Here is a 20,798-nt window from a genome sequence, read left to right as displayed (position 1 = left end):
ATTCCCTATCACTGGGCTAAAAATCAACTAGAAGGGGCCATTTTTAAGGCAATAATAGTTTGGTATTTTCTCCCTCAAGCCCTACCTTCTGTCCCTGCACAACAACAGCCCATAAGTGAGATATGCAAGGGGCATTAACGTTGCACTGTCCTTCAATTCTGCAAATTCTTTATATTAGCAAAATGCCATGCTCCCCCACAGGAAGCACCTCATAATGGTTTCTTCATTTCCATGATGCAAACTGGGTTAATGTGCATATGTCCTTGGGCATGTGTACTCCTATTCATGCCTCCTGTGCAATTAATTACATTTGCCATTATTTGAATTCGGGTCACCAGAGCCATAGACAGTGTTTTTTCCCTATATGCCACTAGCTCAGACACAGAAAGATGTGATTCATGGGGAAATGTGCACTAAAGCAACTTATTACAAATGTCACTCAAGCACAGTTAAATGATCACTGATCACTGATTTGGTCTGTCAGAAGCAGTGCGCACATGTGGCTTTCCTTGTGTTTGTATGTATAATATATAAGTATGGACAGAATTTATTTATCTTAGTTAATAAATGTGCTCTGTCAGAAAAGGATTATTTCCTGGTCTGTGCATGAAATCGAGTGACTACTGCCTTCACTTGATCTTGGCTAAACACAGAGTTGGACTGTCATGGGCTGTGTGCATGTGTATGTGTGTGTGTATATATGGATACACTAGACAATCTCGATGTACTGAAATATTGAATTTCAGTATGTCGAGACTGAATAGTGGAAAGTGCAGTTACCCGAAACTGCACTATGCCAAATGTGGAAGTCTCGAATCTGCAAATGTCGAATCCGCTGCTATTGTTGTGTCATGTTCGTGACGTGTGGTGTGGTTTGTGGATTTATCTGGGGTTTCAGGTAAGTGTTGGGTGTGTGATGGTATTGGGTAGGGATTTTAGTGTGTGTGCGGTGGTGTTTTTTGTGTGTTTGTGTGTTTAGTGCGACCTCGGAGTTAGAATATATAAGTAGGGGGTATGTGGGAGGCACAGCCCCCCACATGGGAGTGCAAGGGGGCTTGGCCCCCTGCTTATAGGTAGGTTAGGTGTGTTTGTGTGTGTTGTTATGTTTATTTTAGTGTAGTTAGGTAGGTGTATGTGTGTGTGTGTGTGAATGGTCGCGGTTCTGGTATTCGTGATTTTTCGACATTTCAGTATTTCAAGATTGTATAGTGAATCCATATGTATATATATCTATACAACTGTGTGTATAAAAGAGTATGTAGGCATGTAACAAGCAGAAATGCATTACAATTGGGTAAAATTTTGCATGATCACATTTAGACTTTGGAGGGTAAACACAGAAAGAAAATGGATATTCTTGGGGAACTGAGTATGAAAACACTGACCAATACTGTCACTTGATCACAGTTAAATGATCACTGACCTGGACCAAGTGTTTTTGCATGTGTGTGTGTGTGTGTGTGTGTGTGCGTGTATTCCTGCTTGTCTGTCTGCATGTTTAATTCATTATTAGTATGGACGAAATTTATTTGAGTTGATCATAGTTAAACAAAGAAGGTGCCCCATCAGAAAGATGGTTATTTTCCAGGTTGGTAAATGAAAGCATGTGACCACTACCGTCACTTAATCTTGGTTAAACAATCTTGTATCTGGAATGTCATGAGCAGTATATTTTTGTGACTGTCTGTGTGTGAAATAAGTTGAATTATATAACACTCGGATATAACTAAACAGAAACTGGTTATTCTGGGGATGAGTGGTGGTTAAAATGTGAAGTCAACTGACCACTACTGTTTTTATAGTATAACACAGTTACATAATCACTGTAGTGGCATCTTACTCACCAGGCAGGGAATACTCTATGTTAGAAACCTATCCTAGTTTATGTTTTGGTTTAGTTCTAGGTCCCTTGTGCAGGTGTTTGTACAGGTACTGGTTTTATGAAGAAATAAGAGATCAAACTGGATCATGTCTTTCATGGCTTGAAAAGATAGAAACAGGTCACCTCAGAGCAGCAGGTAGGCAATTGATATTATTTGATGTAAGATATTTCAGCAGTTACTTTTTGATACATTCTTCCACTATTTTGGAGACTGGAAAAGAATAGCTATTGGTCAAAAGTTGAAAATAGTGTGGTTTTGTCTCCCTTTAATTATTAGAGTAGTATGATTGTTTTCATGGTGTTGATATGGACTGCTCATTTATGGAGAAATTATCAAAATCAGATGAGCAATGGATGGTGTTGCTAGTCAAAGTCAGAAGAAAGATTGTCAGAGGCAACTAAAGCAGTGTTAAGTTTGACTTATAGTTTTTGAAAGTAGTCTTTTAATACTGAATGTAAAGTGAAGGAATTAGGTGGGTTTGTTGGAGGTTTGGTTGAAAGTAGATGTCTGCATCTTGGTTGTGATATTTTTATTTTTCAATAAAGAGATGGTTGCTTGTACGAAATGAAAATTAACAATGCAGGTAGTACTGAACACAGTTTCAAGATATATATATATATATATATATAGATATATATATATATATATATATATAGATATATATATATATATATATATATATATATAGATCCATATCAGATCCAAGAAACCACACTTCCCGACGACCAAATCACCAAGACTACTTCCCCGACATCACACATCCCTGACAATGGTAAGTATAAGTATTACGGAAAGGAATATATTCCTGTTTCTGCAATACACTAAAAAACAAAAATTAACATGTGTATAGCAAGGGGGCAAGCCCCCCTGCACCCCCATGTGGGGGGCTGCGGCCCATCAGACCCCCCCCTACTTAAATATACCAACTCCGAGATCGCACCACATTGCGGAAACGGGAATACATCCCGTTGCGCACTACTCACCATTGTTGGTAATCTCCTCTGTCGGCAATGTGGTCTCGGTGATCTGGTTGTCGGGGAAGTGTGATTTTGTCGATCTGACAGGTTCCCATATATATATATATATATATATATATATATATATACAGATAGATAGATAAATATATATATATATATATATATATATATATATATATATATATATATATATATATATTTTTTTTTTTTTTTTTTTTTTTTTTGCCATGGTAAAATAATTTGTTTACAGAGTTCCAGAAAGGATTTAGGTTCTTGCAGTGAGCAGCTTATACTGTACTGAAACATTTTTTGGCCTTTACACTATAGTCTTTGTTACATTCCATAGTGTTCTTTAGCGCTGAAGTGCATGTTTAGTTTGTTGTGATTTCCAAGTTTTCCATGCTTGGTCCCTTTACATATAAGTTGTTTCATTTCAGAGGAAAGCCATGTTGCTGTATAACTTGTAGCAAGAAATGTCTACTTAAAGTAAAGCACTGCTTCACCAAGTGGTAGATATAATAATTTTCTCCAGTTACAGAACTGATGTAAGGTGCTGAATGTTTGGGCATTAAAGTTTTTAATGGTTCTAGCTAGGGCTGTACCGAATAGAGGGTTAACAATATTCAGCCAAATACGAATAGTTGTACCAAATATTCGGCCGAATACAAATACGAATAGTTGTTTTAGTCATGTCATGAGGTAAACTAAGCACTAAAACTAAGCACTAAACAAAATAGTTAAACAGCAAGTCAAGTTCTGCAAACTGCTCTGTGCTGTGTTCTGCCGTCTGTGCACTACGATGAGGGCTAAAAGTAAGAAATTGTTATTGTACATAATCATATACATACATATAACTCACAACAAAACCAAAAAAACACAACGGAGCCATAACCGAATAGCTGTCAAAGTTTTTTACTGATGTTACCAAGTAGCTGTGAAAGTTTTTTACTGATGTTACCAAATAGCTGTTAAACTTTTTACTGATGTACATTTAACTCAGAAATACTGCATCAGCTTTCAAAAACACCAATTGTTCCATGTTCTCAGCATTAAGACAATTTCTTGTTTCACTGAAAGTATAACCAGCCATACTAAAAAGACGTTCATTTGGCACACTTGTAGGTGGTGCAGAAAGGTAGCACTTAGCCATGTGGCACAATGTTAAAATATGGACATGTTCATTTTCTACCAATTCAGTGGGTCAGTGTCTCTCAGAACACAGGGCTCTGTCAGAAAATTGCTCAGTTCTGTTTCTATGGAGACAGAAATTCTTATCACTGTTCAGTGCCCAAGCAGGCTGCAACTGATCCCAAGATGACCAAAATTCTTCTGCTGCTGTCTTTGTCTTTTTTGTTGATGGTTGTTCATTCACTTCAGTCACTTCAGAACTTCAGAAACAACTTCGGATGGCTGATTTGTAGGCTGAACTGACGATGGCTGACACAATAATGTTGCAGTAACAATGTCTGTTTTGGCTTTTACCTGCTGCACAGGTGTCAAGAAATGCAGCTTGAAGCGTGGATCCAAGCTGGCTGAAACTGTGTAAATGCCATTTTCATACAAGTCGGAAAATCTCCTTGTTAAGGATGTTATCAGTTTGCTGACTGTCTTTTTGATTCCATTATCAGCTACGTCTTTCTGCAGATACAACAAGACAGCCTGAACAGTTGGTAGGATCACTGAAAAACAAGAATTGTTGCAGCTTATTTCATGCGTTAGTTGTTCAAATGGCCTAAGAATTGCAACAATTCTTGCTGCTAATGCCCACTGGTTTGTTGTCAGGGACAGCGCCTTGCTGGATTTGTCATCACATTCAGCAATGTACACCGACACAGCTCTCTTTTGCTCCAACAACCGATCCAACATCTGATATGTTGAATTCCACATGGTGACAACGTCCTGAAGAAGCTGATGTTTTGGTACACTGAGTTCTTCTTGGATGGCGAAAAGGCGTGAGGTAGCTCTTGAAGAGTGTCGAAGATGTCCCACAATCTTCCATGACAATATCAAGTCAGCAACAGATGGCTGTGTCAGAATTGCATCATTCACAGCCAGCTGCAGAGTGTGGGCAAAATAACTGACACTGGGCAAATCTGCATCCTGTAATGCTTTGACCATGTTGGCACCTCCATCACGTAAGACCAAGTGGACGAGTTCTTTGTCGATATTCCAGCGATTCATCATGTCAAGTAGAGCATCAGCTAGTCGAGACCCAGTGTGCTGTCCATCAAATTTTTGACAATGAAGGACGGCAGAACTGCATGCATATGTGTCATCAATCCAATGTGCAGTTATGCTCATGAAAGATTCTGTTGTTGTCTGTGCCATCCATGTGTCTGTGTTTAGAGAAATTGTGCTTCACTGATAGCAGTCTGGACATGGCCCAGCACTATGTTGTACATCTCTGGTATGATTTTTTTCAGTGAGGTATTTGCGGCTTGGTAGCATGTATCTAGGCTCAAGTACATCAATCAATTCTTTAAAGCCTCTATCATCAACAATTGAGTATGGCTGGATGTCAATGGCAATCATTTTTGCAATGGCACAATGTTATTTTGTTCACCTCAGGACTATGAATGGACCATGTTTTTTTCTTGTCAATCATGTCGCTCAGTGTTTGCTGAACCTTGCCAGTCTGCTGAGTGTCAGAAGTCCCAGTTGCTGTTGCTGCTTTCTTCTTGTTAACAACTTCTTTGTATTCTTCAGGATGCTTATAGGACAAATAATTATTTAGTGGAGATGTAAGTGACTTTACTGATCTACCTCCGCAAGAGATGACTGCTTTGCACAACTGGCACATTGCTTTCGTTTCGTCATCACATATCCTGAAATAATTCCAAATTGGACTTCACTTATCCATCAGTGAACTACCCAAATGTAAACTTCACTTAAGTTACAGCTGTAATATGATCATACAAAAATAAGCTACAAGGTAACACAGTGTCAATAATATGCTGATGACTGTCCTGTACGTCAGTAAGCTCACTGGTGCAACCATGGCCTAGCATGCACAGGCATAAAAGATCTAACATGATGCCAGCCACCTCCCTTCAATACATTCCACCAGAGGTTTTTTTTTTTTTACACAGCATCCCATTGATTCCATATTAAGGTAGGTAAAATCTTATTGGTATAATGTTACGGAATACGGATGGCCCACCAGTTGACATGGACCATGCTGCCGCTACAGCTACAGACTGGTTGCGCCAGTGAGCTTACTCACGTACAGGACTGTACATACGGAATACGTGGACACATGACTACTATTCGCATTTGGTTTGAGCGTCACTATTCGGCCGAAAACGAATAGACTATTCGGCCTGCTATTTGGAACCAAAGCAAATACAAAGCGAATATTCGGTACAGCTCTAGTTCTAGCCCAAATGAAAGAATTATTTATTTATTTATTTGTTGTTTTTAGTTTTGAGTTGATCGGAGGTTAGATATGTTGGATGATAGTTACTAATGGAGTCAGGGAGAATGCCAGTAGATTTTTAAATTATGTATGTTAGAGGTAAGGATCCAATCTAAGATACTTTCCTTACCACAGGCAATACCTGTTCATTTACAAGCTGAAATAAGCCAATGAGATTGAGAGATGGAAGACATGAGTTAGAAAAAAATGGATATAAGATCTTTAGCTGGTCTATGTTAATATCCACTAGAATATGAACATAATGTTTGATATTGGAATTCACTGAAGATAAAAGGCTTCTAGGTGTCTATGTTAGAATTTATTGTATGTAGTGGCATGTATAGGGTGGCAACATACAAAATTTGTTAGGAGTATTTCTAAGAGTAACCATGAGTAGTTCAGATTTGTGGGGATTAGAAATGAGGTATTCCGTTTGTTTTCTATTAGATTGCTTTATATGATAGGCAAATATCACCTGTTCTTTTGGAAATTCTATCTCTTCTGAACATGGAGTAACCTGGGGAAATTACCTGTTCATCAGTTACCATAGGCTTTAACCATGTTTCATTTACAGTTCATGGTTATAAAACACAAGCCATACATGAAGTCGATCTGTTTTATTACAAAGACTTCTATCATTTGTATTTTAGATTTATAGTTCTCTGAGGTGTGATTTGGAGTTATAATATGCTGGAAAAGGATTAAAGTTAAAGTCTCTACATAATAAGATAGCAATTGGTAGATGGGGTACGTGAAAATATAATTTACTTCACAGTTTGTAGAAATGCAGTAAAGCTTTATTTTGTGATGTATACCTTGTTGACAATTACTTAAAAGAGAAGGTAAGGACCAATCTAATAATCTCAAAAGCCCATTAACAGAAGAGGAAGTAAGTAAGGCTATTGATAAATTAAAACCTGGGAAAGCTCCTGGCCCTAATGGGTATGTAGCAGAATTTTATAAACATTTTAAGCAACAAATAACACCAATACTTCTAAAATTATACAACTATATAATAAAAGTTGAGATAGCAGACCTTTATCTGAACAACTTCAAAACTGTACTTATCTCAAAACTGAATACAGATCCCACAAATCCGAACTATAGGCTTATAGCTCTGATAAATCTGGATATCAAGATATTTTCAACAATTTTAGCACAAAGGATACAGAAAGTAGCCCCAGTCATAATAGCACCTGAACAGCTAGGCTTTATGAGTCAGAGACAAGTAAAGGACAACACATTAACCATCAATGCCCTAACCCACTTATGTGCCAAGGACAAATCCCCTAAATACGCATTATCAGTAGACGAACAAAAGCCTTTGACAGAGTCAATCAAAAATTCCACCTCTTTGTACTTTATCAATTTGGACTCCCAAATGAATACATAAAAATGATTAAAACATTGCATACCAAATCAACTACAACTATTTATATTAAGAAAACTTCTAATCCAATACAAATAGTAAATGGAACCAGACAGGGATGACCACTCTCACCAAACCTGTTTAATTTTTATATAGAAGCATTACTACTGCAAATTACCCAGAGGACATACCATCATCTTATTTCTGTATCAAAACCTCAAGTAAAATACACAGCTTTTGCAGATGATCTCAATATTTACTTTCAATATCCCAATACTGATTTAAATAGAATCTTATCGTCCATAGATAAGTTTTTCATGGTATCGAACTATGAAATTAATCCTAAGAAGTCTATCATTTATCCAATTAACCCACTGGGACATAAGGAATTTTACTTTCCAGAGACAAATGTTAAAGTGCAATATACATTGAAGTATTTAGGTATAAATTGTAGACATACACAATCAGATATGTTCAATAATAATATAGGTAAAACGTGGTCAAATATAGTCGATAACATTATTATGTGGGAAAAGCTTAAACTATCTACCTTATCAAAAGCTTCAATTATAAAAATGAACATATTGCCTAAGATTTTATAACATCTGAATGCCACTTTCATGAAAATTCCAGTTACCTTCTTCAACAAGATAAAAGTTTGACTGGCAAAGTTCATATGGTACCCAAAAAGTACAAGAATTAGCTATAATAAGCTAATACCCACAAAAGAAAAAGGAGGCCTAGGCCTTCCTGATTTTCAACTGTACTATGAAATTATTAATGCAAGTCACATCACGCAGATAGCAAATCATGACCCAATAGGAAATGAATGGTACCCATAATGGATTAAATTATTTCACCGGGATACTATAACTTAAAAAGTTAATCCAAAAATGATTCCCTTCTTAAAACAAGAAACTCTTAAGACAATACAAATTCGCCCAATCTTAATAAACTGTGAAATTTTCAAGAAGCTACTGCTATCAATAAATTTAAAAGACACAGTTATGCTTTTGCAACCAATACATAACAACTCAGATATAAAACTAGCAAACACTATGGTAAATCTAGATAAATACCCTTTAATAAAATATTATACAGTATGGGATTTTTACCAATTAAAAAACCTTTCAATGGAAAATATCATGAAACTACTTAAAGCTAGCAATAAATATAACCCGATAACTAAACAAATCTTCTACCCAGTAAGTACTATAACCAAAGATATCAATGTAGTTGAGCAAGATGTCAAGTTAGCACATGTTCTAAAATTGTTCTTAAGGAAAAAGAAAATTATATCAAATACATATAAATGAATAGCAAATATTAAATATCAAAGTACTATTCTTTTTTTCAAAGTTTTGGTAAAGAAAAGATAACACCATAACAGACAATCAAAAGGAATTAGCTATTAGAAATACTATAAAACTGACACCATACAAAAAGTTATCATACACACAGATCATGATCTTCAATAATGCATATCATACACCTATCCACCTTAACAAATTCAACCCATCCAAGTCACCATATTGCCCATTCTGTCCTAACAAAGAGGCAGATATTCTCCACATCTTTTGGAGCTGCAAAACAGTTTATAAACTATGGTGCTCACCACGATTCCTTTTAGAGAAATCAGGCTATTCAAAATTCACATTGTCATGGGAGACAGCTATACTACATGTATTCAAATGCAATAATAATAATAATTTCTCTAAACACATTATAATAACACTATGCACCCTATTAAAAGCTAACATAGCAAAAAACTGGATAGACAGATCAAGACTAACCTGGTCAGAATACAAAAGTATGGCAAAAAAACATATTGGCCAAGAAGCTTTATACAAAAAGTCAGGAAAACCAAACCTACTATCAAAAGTACAGCAAAGCATTAATTGATATTCTGTCATGAACAGTATGTTAAATACTAATTATATAAGGATAGTAAACACATCACTTTGCTGAGATTAGTAACCACAATAATTAAGGTGACATATTTGTATATATGTATATAAGGTTTAGTAGAGTATATCGTTATTATATAGGTTGATGTTATACCTCTAATATTGCTCGCAGCTGTAAAATAATGTACAAGAGAACTGCTATATGATAAAAGCTTTTGGACTAACTTATAATATAACCATATCCTCACAGTAACACAAATGGTAATTCTACTTAATTTAAATGTTAATGAGTAAAGTGGGCAATAATAAGAAGTTATGTCTTACCATAACGTTCCATTTAGTTGGCTTCTTCTCGCCTTCTTTCTTGCTGGATGGGATCGGCTCCGACTCGGCCTATACTATAGCTCGAGAGCTATTTTTACCGGCTCGAGGCAGCCCTATATCCCACAATACCATGCGCTAACTCCCCAGATCTCGTTTGGAAGCTAAGACATAGTATAAATAATAATATTATAATAATAATATTATAATCCTCTTTTACGAGAATAGATTACCTGCTAGTAACACTAAGGATACAAGGAACAAAATGCAACATATTGTATCTCCAGAAATGGAAGGACTCAGAACCTCAAGTCTATCCAGGCTAGGGGGCAGGAGGGAGGGACGCAAGAAAGAAGGCGAGAAGAAGACAACTAACATGGAACGTTATGGTAAGACATAACTTCTTAATGTTAAGTTGTCATTCTCGCCTTCATTCTTGCTGGATGGGACAGCGTCCCTAGCATCTTAGTCCTGGGTGGCTCAATGAAACAGACTCCTGAGTACAGTGGAACCAAAATCAGCTCTATTTCTGGAGGCTAAATCAAGCTTGTAATGGGCAATAAAGGTATGTTTGGAAACCCATGTAGCTGCTGCACAAATGGCATCTAGTGGTAACCTTGCTTGAAACGCCGTTGAAGTTGATAGTGCTCTGGCTGAATGAGCCTTAGGCCTAGAGGGAAGTTGCCTGTGTCTCAACTCATAGACCAAGGTAATAATAGATGTCAGCCATCTGGAAAGAGTAACCTTCGATACCGGAAGCCCTTTCTTGCCTGCAGCATAAGAGAGAAAGAGCTGGTCTGACTTTCTGAATTGTTTTGTCCTGTCTAGGTAATACCGTAATTGGCGATGAACATCTAATGAATGTAATTTTTGTTCAGCCCTGTTGGTATAGTCTGGGAAAAAGACAGGTAAATCAATGGAGTGATTTAGATTTGCTTCCGATAACACTTTTGATAGGAAGGAAGGGTTTGTTCTGAGAGTTACCCTGTCTTTATGAAAAAACAAATAAGGAGGACGGACAGACAAGGCTTGAAGTTCCGATACCCTTCTGGCAGATGTTATAGCTACTAAAAACAGCTTTTTCCAAGAAAGAAGTTTGAGGGAGCAAGAAGCTGCAGGTTCAAAAGGGGGCAGAATTAGTGAAGTTAGAACTAAATTCAAATCCCATTGTGGGGTGGATCTTTGACTGGAGGTCTGAGCAAAAAGATGCCCTTGAGAAAGGCTTTACAGAGTTTGTGGGACATAATATTTGCTTCTGAGAGTCCAACATGAAAATTAGCAATGGCCGCTAATTGTATCCTGATAGTGGCCGATGATGACCCTGAATGAAAAAGCTCCGCCAGAAAGTCCAGAACCTCATGAATGGGTGCATGGAAAGGATCTAAGGACCTAGTTTGTGCCCAGTGTGAAAAACGCTTCCATTTACTCACATAAGTCTTCCCAGTATTGGACTTATGGGAGGCCAGAATGATATCACGAACAGGAGGAGAAATAAGGGGAAGCCTGGCTATGGCTGGAAGTGGAGCAACCAAGCTGTGAGTTTGATGGAATGTAGAGTCTGATGCAGCTTGCCCGTGAGGTGGGTCAACAGATCCGGAAGGGGTTCCAGATGCCAAGGCTATTCCAGTAGGTATTTGTGCAGGAATGGGAACCAAACTTGTCTAGGCCAAAATGGGGCAATGAGGATCATTTTGGATCTCAATGCGGTTGCTTTCTGAATTAATTGCGGGATCAATGGAAAAGGAGGAAAGGCATAAAGAAGACCCCGGGGCCAAACGTGAACAAGAGTGTCTCTGAGGGGTTGGTCTGGCAGAGGAAAAAGTGTGAAGAAGTCGAAGCACTTGCTGTTTTGGGGAGTTGCGAAAAGGTCGCAGCAAGGCTGGCCCCACTTCTGAAAAATTCTGTCTGCTACCGCTTGATTTAGAGACCACTTGTGAGGCATGAGGATAGTTCTGCTCAATCTGTCTGCTATGACGTTGGACTTCCCGGGGATGTGCATTGCTATCAGAAACCGTTGAGATGAAATCGCCCATTGCCAAAGTATGAGTGCTTCTCGACAGAGGGGATAGGACCTTGTTCCGCCCTGCTTGTTTATGTACCACACCACAGACATATTGTCCGTTTGAATTGCTATAGTCCCCGTGGGAAGAGAGCTCTGAAGGGCTTGCAACGTCAAAAGCACCGCCCTAATCTCCAGGACATTTATGTGCAGGTGGCATTCTGACTGTTGCCAAGTGCCCTGGACCATCCTGCCCTGATAATGCCCCCCCCCCACCCAATCAGGGAGGCATCCGTTGTGACAGTGGCACCTGGGGGGGGGGGGGGAGAACAAAGGGTCTGCCCTGAAAAAGCTGAGGGGAAACCATCCACCAGGAGAGATGTTTCTTGCAAGATGGGGTTATCAAAATGTTGTGGGTCATTGGTAGCTGTTGAAATGACCACTGAGAAAACAGCATCGACTGAAGGAGCCTCATGTGGAAGCGGGCTAATGGAAGTAGAAGAATCGCCGCCGCCATGAGGCCTAACACTTTCAATACTAGCTTGACCTGAATTTTGTTGGGCTGAAACAGAGGATGAACATTCCGCCTTATGTCTGTCACTCTCTGAGGTGGTAATGTTGCAGACATTTCTGTGGTGTTTAATACGGCGCCTACAAAGTTTATACATTGACAAGGCGACAAGGAGGACTTTGCAAAATTTATAGAAATACCCAGACTGTTGCAAAGTTGAATAGTGTAATCCCTGGCCATTATGAGATCCTGTTTGGTGGTAGCGGAAATGAGCCAGTCGTCTAAGTATGGAAACACCTGGAATCCTTTCTGTCTCAGGTGAGCCGTGACCACTGCCAAACATTTGGTGAACACCCGGGGGGCTGTGGTGAGACCAAAGGAAAGGGCCCTGAATTGAAAATGACTGACTCCCAGCCGGAAGCGGAGAAACCTCCTGGAGCACCTGTGTATCTTTATATGGTAGTACGCGTCCTGGAGGTCTATCGAGCACATCCAGTTGTCTCTGCCCAAAAAGGGTAGAATGGACTGCAGTGTTACCATCTGAAATTTTGTCTTTAGTACAGAGTTGTTTAACCTGCTGAGGTCTAAAATGGGTCTCCATTCTCCTGTCTTTTTTGGTACCAAAAAGAATCTGGAGTAAATTCCGGATCCTAGCTGATCTGCTGGGACTGCCTGGATGACTCTTTTTTCTAACAGCTTTTTTATTTCTAGCTGAGCCTGACCCCTTCATGCGGGTGGTACGTCTGGTAGGGGTTTTGGCGGTTGTACAGAAGGGAAAGTGAAAGGGATTTTGTAACCCTCGGATATGATCTTCTGTACCCATGTGTCTTGGGAGAGGGCTTGCCAGGCTTCCGGGTACAGAGATAATCTTCCCCCGACTGCCTCCGAAGGCAGACAGTCGAGCAGCTTCTCAGGGATGCTGAAAGGGTTGGTCAGGAAAAGATTCCCTAGAGCCCTGGTTCTGAGGACCCCCTCTGCCCCTGGGGCAGCGTCTGTTATTATTTCCCCCTCTGCCTCTAGGGGGAAATTCACCACATGCGGCAGGCGCGACTCCCTGAGGTTTGCGGAACCACATCTTTCCTCCCTTCTGTCCCTTAGGATAATGTCTAGAAGGTGTGGAAAAACGGACTCCCACAGCAGAGAGAATCTTACCATCTTGCTCGCATCTGGTGAGGGTATTCTTCACCTGAGGTCCGAACAATTCCGAACCATTAAAGGGGGTGTTGGTGAAGGACGCCTTGAAGGGATCGGCAAAGTTACAGAGTCGCATCCAAGCGTGACGTCTCAACGCAAAGCCTGTGCCAGCGGCCCTACTCGCTCCATTGGCTGCATAAGAGATAAGCCGCATGGAGGAGTTAACAATGGAGTTCAGGGTAGCCAGCTGAGAGTTTATTTTGTCCTTAAACCCCGCAGCAGGAGAATCCTGTACCATTTCACCCAGCTCTTTGAGCAAGTCTCTCTGAAGTCAGGTGAAATGACATAAATAATTCAGAGATCGCATAGAAAAGGTCGCTGAAGCAAAGGTCCGCTTGCCGTACCTGTCCATGGTCCTGGACTCTTTGTTAGGAGGATGAACAGATACAGAAGGATCAGCCAATTCTTTCTTAGTGGCTGCTGCTACCACCATAGCATCAACTGAAACACCTTTGGTGAGAAAGGATTTGTCATCTGGTGCAGAAATAAATTTAGAAGACCTCCTAGGGGTAGGTTCCATTGAATCAGGAGCTGCCCATGCCTTTCTAGCCACTACCTCTATTAGTGGGTCGAAAGGGGGAGACACCCAGGAGGTGGAAGGGCAAGATCCAAAGGCGTCAAGGTAAACCGACTCGTCCTCGGAAGGTTTGAGAGTGGGCCAATTTCCCCTCTGTCTTCGGATTTCCAGGATGTCTGAAAAGGAGACATACTCAGAGAGGGATCTGGGGGAACCTTCCGACTCATCCAAGTTGGTGTCCGATGTGACAGACTCGGGGGAGTCTATGTGCTTCCTCTTGCACTTTCTTTTCCTAGGGGGTTCCCCTGAAACTTCAGGGGAGCCCTCGGAAGAGGAGGAGACACCCAAGGTGGGTACCCTATGCTTTGGATCTCTGCTGTCAGGTGTAAGAGGATGGCCAGAGACCGTAACAGGCACTACAGAGGGAGGAGTCACAGAACTCAACCTTGGAGTGGACACTGGGTCCAGCACACTCCTCATCACCCCGAAGGCTCCCCTATCAGATACCAAAGGTAGCACTGGCTCCGAAGAGACCAGAACCGCCCCCAGAACCGACAGAGAAGGCTCCGAGAATGATGTTGGGGCCAAACTAACCAGAGCCAAAGCTCCGAGAGGGAGAGTGGGGTTGGACAAGGGTCCGATGCCACTCACCCCCTCGGAGCCGACAATGGAGTCTCGGCGCCCGGACCTCTCCACGGATGGAACCAATGAAGAGGTCGGAGCCGACGGCACCGGAGCCGAAGGAGGAAGTATCGGCTTCGACGTGGGCAAGGTCACCGTTCCGACAAACTCCGGCTACGAGCTCGAGAGATGAGTCGGAGGAGGAATGGATAGCTGTATCGAAGGAGCCACAGTCTGGTGAGATGGGCTCTGAAGCATTTGGGCCAGTGCCTGAGATTTTATGGGTCTACTGACCACCCTCTCGATGTCGTGGTCGCAGAGCCTGGATGACCTCGATGAATGAGTCCTATGACTCCGCTCCGATAGGAGAGGGGACCTCGGAGCCGATCTGACGGACTCTAGCGAAGGGGACCTAGAGCGCTTGCGCGCTGGGGTCGGCTCCGATGATGGTTTTGGAGCGGAAACCACTTTGCTCGCCTCGGAGCCAGCCGGAACCAAGGTCGGAGCCGTCTCGATAATGCCAGCCCTCGGCTCAGAAGCTGGAGCCGAGGGTTTGGAGGTTTTTGACGACTTCCCCGAGCCAGACTTGGACGGGGAGTCATCAGGCTTTAACAAGCCCCTTAGGATGAGCTTGTTATGCCTTTCCTGCAGGACTCTTGAAATAAATCCGTGACAAACGGAACAAGAGTCCTGCAGGTGTAAAGGCCCCAAGCAATAGACACAAGAAGTGTGACCGTCTGTCAGAGACATTTTCTGACAGCACGAGTCACACTTCTTGAATCCCGAAACCTTAGGGTCCTTTGACATCCTGACAAAAAATAAAAAGGAACACAGTCAGTCCACACACACACACACTTATTTAAGTTAAGGAGAACTGACTAAAAACCCACACACACACTGAAAGGGGTGGGGGAAAACTAAGGAGAAGCCCGTAGGCCCAAGATAAAAAACTAACTAAAGAAAGGGAAAAAGGGCTACCGAAAAGGGTAAGGCAGTTAGAAGGGACCTAAAGAAGGGTAACTAACTGAAAAAAAACTACTGAGACTGAATATATATCTGAAAAAAGCACTTACTGACCAGAGCCGGTAAAAACAGACTACCTTGCAGCGAAGAGGCAAGCGAGATCTGGGGAGTTAGCGCATGGTATTGTGGGATGTAGGGCTGCCTCGAGCCGGTAAAAATAGCTCTCGAGCTATAGTATAGGCTGAGTCTCCGATCTGCTCCGATCCCATCCAGCAAGAATGAAGGCGAGAATGACAACTTAACATCTATTATTATACAATAACCCTCTATTAATATTCCAAAACGTGCACGCTGATTGGTCAGCGTGCACGTTGTAAATCAGAGTTATAGTAATGGAAAAAGGTCCGGTCGCCCGGACTTTTTCCATTAGTATAACTCTTTTTTTTTTTTACAGCAACGGAGAACGCAAGATCTCCGTTGCTTTTTACAACTTGTCTCGCTATGTTAAACAAGTTTAACATAGCGAGACACCTTTAAAAAAAGCAACGGAGCATCTCCGTTGCTTTTTTTAAAGCTGTCTCACTATGTTAAACTTGTAGCTTAAAACGGTTGTAAAAAGCAACAGAGATCTTGCTTTCTCCATTGCTTTTGCCCAAAACTCTGATGTACTGTGTAAGTATACGCATGCGCAATACATCAGAACTGCCGCAGAATAACAGACAGCTGCGGAAGGGCAGCAAGGAGGCATTATACAATGCCATTATTTAAGAAAAGTAATTATTTTTTTTCTTAAATAATGTCATTGTATAATAGCAATAACCCACTTCTGGGTGTGGGTAATGCTGGATTTACTCACAATTGGTGTGGTTTGGTCACGAGGGCGAAGCCCGAGTGGCCAAACAAAGACAACCGTGGGTAAATCCAGCATTACCCACACCCAGGTGTGGGTTATTGCTATATTACGTGCTTATGGTATGCACTCTGTAACGTCAGCTATACCACATGTATATGTCTTATCTTTTTCTGCATATTTTGTGAACAAATATTTAATATAAATTAAAATAAAATATTTAATAAAAAGAAATTTGATAAAAAAAAAAGAGAAGGTAAGGAGGGTGTTATGGTTTTAACTAGAATGAGTCACAACTGTAGGTGAGGTAGAGTCTGTGCACACATATATGTATATACATGATTTTTTGACTGCGGTAGAAAACTAATGTAAGTAAATAATTTCAGGCTTAGCCCAAGGCATAAAAAGATTATGAAATAAAATCACATACAGAGATTAAGAAAGTGAAATCACAGAAAAGTATACTTCTACAAGAGCCAAGAACATGTATAGTCACTTTATTGGTCTATTCTTATACAGCTTGTAACAGGAGATATCAACAGCTTTGAAGGTCCTTTGTTTTCCAGAAGGTCATTTACACCTATGTGATAATAAGCAGTATGCGAGTGTTCAAAAGAAGATTTAGTAGATGGTTAGGCAGTGAGAGCAAGAGAGAGAGAGAGAGAGAGATAGAAAAAATTAGAACAGAAAACCAAATATTAAGACTGACAGTAATTATGATGCTAACTGAGGTTGGAAGAGCTTAATTAATTCCCACCTTTAGAAAACAATTAATTCTGGCATCCTTAATAATATTTTTTAAACATCTTTATTAAATTATAAGTTGAAGACATAGGCAAATATACATTAAAGCAAAGAAAACAAACAATATTAAATTTTTTTTATTTATATACATAATAGGTCTGAGTCCATAAAGTTCATAGAATCTGGCAGATTGTGCTGAATTCCATGCAAGAATTACAGCTAACCAAGTAATATGCAAATATACCCTAATCCACGGAGAATACTTCAGAGAAAAGCAGACATAACCAAAGATGTCAGCACAACCACAATCAGATATGTGAAAGCTGTATTCCAGGAAAACTCATTCATAAAGCAAGATATGTATGCGCATTACCAATGCACATCTACAGAAGGTAAACCAGCTCAATGTAGCTTTCAGTAATAGGTGGAAAGTAGTAAAGAAAGACAATTGTGCAAACAATTATGGATATTGTCATAATAAGTTGACATATATAAAAACACACCAGAATTTGTGGAATCTGACACAATCTGCAACATTTCTAATTTAAAAAAATAATTAATTAAGGGCAATCCTGGCTACTTTGCCATGGGTAACATTAGCTAACAATGGGTGCGTGACACGTGTCGGGAACACAAGTAACACATACACCCAAGGAAATAGGGAGATAGAAAAGCACATGGGGGTGAGGGTGAAGAAGAGGACCACACAAGAGGTATGATGAGACAGGAAGGTCAGAGTGGCATGGCATATGTCTTTGACATATAGATCCCATTTTCCTGAGCACAGGGGCACGGGCAATTTCATTTTGGTAGGAATAGGCCCCATTTTTTGTTTTATGGAGAATAGAAGGAATGGAAAAGACATGGAAAGTGGAGGAGGGCTAAAGAGCAGGTATAAACATATAACAAATATCACAAGACATGACATACAAGGGTTGGAAATACACATAAAGGAGAGGTAAGGTACACAGACTATTCAACACCAGTAAAAGAATACTGACAAACAGGGTAGGGATACATATCAGTCATGGTGAAATGCAAAAATACATATGTACCAATGCACAACTCATTGCTGAGATGTTGCAAAGTGTGTGACACTCATAGCAGAATGAGTATAACCAATGGTAAAATTGTCTTGGACAATACTAAATGGGGAGTGTCATCACTGCGGTACTCAATGGACATTGAATACAATTACAGTACAGCTGTAAGCCAAGCAAAAGCAAGGGTGAGCAAACGTAGGAGAAAAGAAGGGGAGGACAGGCTAGAACCTCCAGCCATGCATGTTAAAGGCAAACAACCAAGTACACTACCAAACATCAGTACCACAGCAAAATATTAGTGTAGCAGTGTAATAAATAAGTATACACACCACAAACTCAGGAAAATGGGATCTATATGTCAAAGACCTATGCCATGCCACAGGCAACAAAGTTGGGTTGATCAGCCATCAGGCGTAAAATCCATTCATATTCTTTAATTTCAAGCACATTATTTAAATCACCTCCCCTAATAGATTTATAGACTCTATCTATTATGCTAAACTTAAATTTATGCAAATTATCTGTGCACAATATATGCTTATAAAATGCATTGTTCTCATGTCCCCTACGTATATCCGATTTATGTTCTATAATGCGCTCCTTCAATTTTCTTGTGGTTTTGCCCACATAAAATGAAGGGCACGACAAACAGGTAGCTAAATAGACCACATTGACAGCAGTACAACTTGCTGTCAACTGAAAATTATAATTTGCCTTAGTGATGGGATATGCAAAAGTCTCACTTCCTTTACCTAATAAATCGGAACAACATGTACAACTCAATGTATCTATTCTTGTAAATGGTAATGGTATTGACTTAGAAGTAAAATCTTTATAGCATAATTTGCTTTTTAGATTTCTCAAGTTTCTATAACAAAAATAGGGCCTATCCCCTACAACATTCTTCACTTCAGAAGAGGCCATTAGAATTAGACAATGCTTCTCTATGATTTGTTTTACATAATGTGACCGCACATTAAAAGTCATAATTTATCTAGTTTTCTCCATAAAGGGCTTACAAATTTCAATAGCTATTTGATCATCAGTTCCTACCTGAAAAATAGGTTTAGCAGTCGTTCCCCTTTCTGTTATAATCATATTACTTAATTCTAACACTTGTGCATGATCATAACCACTTGACATAAATTCAACTTTCATATCTTCCAATTGTTGAAGAAAAAAGGAATCATCAGTGTTGAGTTTGCTTGTCCTTCTAAACTGTGCTAACGTAACCCCTTTGAAAACATGAGGCGCATGCATATTGCATCTGTTCAGATATCTTTCAGCATGTATCTCTTTCTTGCGGATGCTGGTTTCAATGACACCATCCTTAATATCTAATTTTAGGTCCAAAAATGTAGCATTACTAGCAGAATATTGCATCTTGAACTTCAAAAAGGTTGTAGTATTATTTAAATACTCTACATATTCATGTAATTCTAGGCTAGTACCTTTCCATGCAACAAAACAATCATCAACAAAACATTGGTATAAACAAACCTTCTGATTTAACACACTGAAGTTACTGCAGATATATGTCTGCTCCCACTGATGTAAAACTAAATTTGCATACGTGTTGGCCACTGATGTACCCATTGCCACCCCAGATAACTGCAGATAAAATTCATCATTGAACAAAAAACATTCCTGGTCAGGACAATTTCTAACAAGGAACATATAGTTTCTATTTCTTTAGCAGACATAGTTCCCTTATGCACCAAGAATTCCCTAATGGCTTGTATAAAATCTTCAGTGGGAATTACCATAAACAATGAAGTTATATCCAACGTTACAAAGAGGAAATCATAACACTGTAAAGCTCCTGTATCTAAGTTATCATACCAACGTCGTGGTTTCAAAATAAAATTAGTGGTATCCTTCAAAATATTAGGGCAATCGGGCAAAAACTGACTTAGTTTCCTTTGCAGGTATACCAAGATAGGCTCGGTTATCCAGCCCTTTCCGGACACTATGGGTCTCATCGGTGGGTTTTCCAGTGATTTATGTATTTTGGGAAGTCCATATAACTGCAGGGTAATGGGACATGGTAGAGTGAAGTAATATAGGGACAAATCTATGTCTCCACATAGTTGTAACTCAAAAATCAACATATTTACTTCAGTAATGTATTTTTTAACATCAAGTATTGTAATGCGTTTAAAAGTATTCCCTTCCCCCAATAGCAATTCCATGGAGCGTATGTAATTAACACGATCCATAACAACCACTGAACCTCCCTTATCGGCCTGTTTTATAACAATGTTATTATCCTTAGCCAAAGCTTTCAAGGGCAAGGATTCTTCATAAGTTAAACTGAATTTTTTCTGTACATGTCTAGTTGCATAAAACTTTCTTAAGTCTGCCTCACATACATCGTGAAAAGCTGTTAAAACAGGTATACTCAATGGTATAAAGGTACTCCTTCTCTTACACTCTATGTGCATAACAGATCTGGCCCATAAGGTTTACTTATGAACAAAAGAC

General features: G+C 39.8%; 1 protein-coding gene across 3 annotated transcripts in view; it reads right to left on the bottom strand.

Moving 5' to 3' along the window:
* Positions 1-20,798, bottom strand: part of CCDC87 (coiled-coil domain containing 87) — a 1,578,580-nt gene that overhangs the window by 1,293,874 nt on the left and 263,908 nt on the right. The window lies entirely within an intron of this gene.

The sequence above is a fragment of the Protopterus annectens genome, chromosome 11.part0, assembly GCF_019279795.1.
Source record: "Protopterus annectens isolate FY-2018-M chromosome 11.part0, PAN1.0, whole genome shotgun sequence".
Taxonomy (NCBI): domain Eukaryota; kingdom Metazoa; phylum Chordata; order Ceratodontiformes; family Protopteridae; genus Protopterus; species Protopterus annectens.
The sequence above is the reverse complement of the archived record's forward strand: the minus strand, read 5'-3'. Positions and strand labels throughout refer to the sequence as shown.